Source organism: Clupea harengus, chromosome 2 (assembly GCF_900700415.2).
Source record: "Clupea harengus chromosome 2, Ch_v2.0.2, whole genome shotgun sequence".
Taxonomy (NCBI): domain Eukaryota; kingdom Metazoa; phylum Chordata; class Actinopteri; order Clupeiformes; family Clupeidae; genus Clupea; species Clupea harengus.
In genome coordinates, this window is record NC_045153.1 from 31,902,332 (window position 1) to 31,906,218 (window position 3,887).

Sequence of the window (3,887 nt, forward strand, 5' to 3'; positions counted from 1 at the left end):
CAGGGTGTTGATGACACTTCAGTTTCTCTGAGAAGCATTCCATTTTGAGCGTTCAGCACGGATAGCCACGTGGTGGATTTCTGATGCTCGAGGCAAGGATGGAAGTTTTGCACAAGATTGGAAGAAGCACAGTTCGTCCCTTCTTATCACTTCTGGTCTAAACATGCTCTTGTACATATGCAGACTAAGTGGCACCTAATATTCTAAGTTACACACACGCAGAAACACAGAAAAGCCATGTTCCTGCTTACATAAGTACATGATTCATATAAGGTCATTAATAATACAAGGCACTTGATTATTATATTCTTAAGTCATTAACAGTGTTTGGAAATTATCTCCATCAGTCCCTCCTTTTATCCGTTTCAATGGATAATTCAAAATCACAATCAAAATCACAATTCAAATCAAAATCACAAATCATCTTTCTTAATTCGTCAATTATCAATTTCAATGGATAACCTCAAAATCATCACTCTGAGCTTCATCACATGGATTTTCAGAACAGAGATCATTACTGAGCATCACTCCATATCATCATAAGTTAATCATTTAAAATGTCATCATATTTCTCATCACACATTTGTATACTTGTAGGCCAACATAGTGGGTGTCGACTGTGTGTGTGTCATTACCTCGCCTAGGCTTCAGATAACATTCAAACAAGGCTTCTTTGCTGTGTCCTTGAAAGCCCTGTTCCCCATCAGGCATCCTGCAGAACACATCGGATGTTGAATATTACTGGGCAGGAAAATGTAAACAGTCTTTTTGTGGAAAGTGTGTTTGGGCAGTCTGGTTCACCCATTTCCACCACGGATGATCTTTAGGTAGGCCCCATTGCGGATATTTGACCAAGACCGGTGCCTGTTGTGATCAATGTGTTAACAGTACACAAAATGTAGCGCAGTACAGTTATTATGAAAAGTCCCACACATTATTTCATTTTTCCCTTGTAACTCCCCATGACTTCACAGAGATAGGACCGCCCCGCCCTTCCAGTATCCACTAGGCTCTTTTACCCCACTGGACAGTGTAGTTTTCTTCACCAGGTTTGAGACGAAAAATTGCCTAACGCAAAGAATCCCCTTTGTAGCTGGACTTCTGTCACAGTGGCCCGGCCTTGGAAAACTGTAGAGGAAGACAGCTCCTATTCTCTGTCTCTTTCTTTCTTACTCGTTTACAATTTGTTAGATGTATCCAGGTGGCTCTCTCCGCTATTTTGTTTTGCAGTTCAAAGTGCTTTACATAAAATCAATAAAAGCAAGCAGCAAGAGCAGTACATGGAGTAAAAAAAAAATCAACATCGTATCAGAACTTGATGTTCCGATAGGCTTCTTGGATTACTAAAATCATGATAAAAGGAATAAAAGTAATAAAACCTTCTGCCTGGTCTTTAGCTCAGTCGGAACCATAGTGCTGCTTCATAGATTCCGCCTTACCCTGTTAAATATTTACCCTAGCTATGTTTCTGCGCCCAGAGGCCTTCTCGTCTTCTTCCACCGAACGCGCTTCAGGGCTTCGGGAGAGACACTAGCTCTCTTTTACAGGCTTAAGGAAGGTGACTGCGCCCAGGGGACTAGAACATTCGCTAGGGAAATATCTCTGAGAATAACATGTGATATATTGAAGCCACAATATGGTTTCCGACAGTGCCATGGTACCCTTAAAACAGTTTTCCAGAGAAATAATAAAAATAGTGCAAGTTAGAATTAACAAAAGTTAGTCTCAACCCCCCCAAAAAAACTATACTAGCGTACACACACAACAAACAAACAATATACTCACAAACAGCTCGGAGTCCAACCCCTATAGTCTAATTAAATTCCTTCACTCTCGGCTCTCCTCGCTGGCAGGCCCTGGCCTCCTTCCAATTCAGGTTGGAGGTCTTTAGAAAAACAGAGTCTCACAGAAATATTTTCCCTAGCTATGTCTCTGCGCCCAGAGGCCACCCTTCCTTCTATACCCTTCCTTCAGAGGCCTTTTCGTCTTCTTCCACCGAACGCGCTTCAGGGCTTCGGGAGAGACACTAGCTCTCTTTTACAGGCTTAAGGAAGGTGACTGCGCCCAGGGGACTAGAAATTTCTTTAGGGAAATACCTGTGACTCCTCCGTACGGTTCAGGTCCTGATGATTAGCCCAGCGTGGAGAGTCGATGAGGTTGTTGGAATCCCGGACACGAGCCCCCAATTATGATAGGTGAAAATTCACCCTAGTTACCTCAGGACTCCGGAGCTGCATATAAGTATATTTATTAGACAAACAATTGCAATCGGGCTCACTCCCAGCACAAGGCTGAAAGTGAAGCAATGATAAACACATCGCACAAGGTTTATATAGACAGAAGTTGAGCGTTCAGCACGGATAGCCACGTGGTGGATTTCTGATGCTCGAGGCAAGGATGGAAGTTTTGCACAAGATTGGAAGAAGCACAGTTCGTCCCTTCTTATCACTTCTGGTCTAAACATGCTCTTGTACATATGCAGACTAAGTGGCACCTAATATTCTAAGTTACACACACGCAGAAACACAGAAAAGCCATGTTCCTGCTTACATAAGTACATGATTCATATAAGGTCATTAATAATACAAGGCACTTGATTATTATATTCTTAAGTCATTAACAGTGTTTGGAAATTATCTCCATCAATAACCCCTACCTGAAATACCTGCACTGGCTCCCAGTAAGTTACAGGATTGAGGGATGCCTTTGGGAAGGTGTATGCATACATAATGACAGGAAAGTCCTAGTTTGGGCATACAGGAAAGGGGTAGGTGTGAAGGTGTATGCCTAGTTTGGGCATTAAGGAAGGGAATGGGTGTGTCTGGGGGTCTAGTTCAAGGTGTACGGTGGGGCGTGTAAGGAAGGGGAACATTATGGGGTTTACCTAGATATGAAAGGTTTGAATGTCAGACCAGGAGGGTCTTGCTGACCATTTGTGTGTTAATGAAGGTGACGTGAATGTGATACATTCTTGTGAGGGAGGAATTCTGCAACTACTTAGAAAGTATATGAAAAATAAGAATATTCTTCAGTAGTGTAGATACAAAGTGTCTGTATTCAGGCACACAACATTTGCATACCAGTTGTCAGAGGATTAAATGGACATCATCCCACCTATTCTCCTACGCACATAATGATAACTCAAAGCCATCTCAAGTCACTGCTGCCATTTGGATGATTGCATTATCATAACCAAGAGCTGAGTGTTCCAGGGTGTTGATGACACTTCAGTTTCTCTGAGAAGCATTCCATTTTTTTCAAGACAAGCATAAACAGATATGAAAAATGTGTCACTTTGAGTCAGAATCTGTGGCTTTACATACCAAATGTAAATTCATACATAGGCTGACGGGAGCAGCTGGACAGATTAACAAGATTCCTCCTGAACCTAAATGTGTAACGAGAACCTGACAATGATATGACAGTTCCCAGGCTGTTGCTGGATATCACAACACCTGTTGAATCTAAGAACATGTAGAATAGCTTCATGGAACAACACCAGTGTTCTTTTGTCATTGTTCCATTTCAGAATCCAAGATGATGAACTGCATTATTTGGAAATAAAATAAACAGCGGATAAGATAGATGGTTAGACCACATTATTTTGCCATCTGTGCTTAAACAGCAGAGTTGAAATGCATGTATATTTATATAATTCTTTAACTCTGCAGAAAACACTGAATATCTGCAGTTATTTGTTTTTCATTGCTTTTATTGTGTGCTTCCAAAATGTTCATGTTCAGTCAAGTCCATTTTGATTGTACTATCGCAATTTCCATTTCAGGTGGATCAACAAGCATGCTCACAATTATCTGCAATTATTACAGAATAACCACTGGAGCACTTGTCAGTGTAACTCCACAAAACCACCCACACAGATGTGCCAC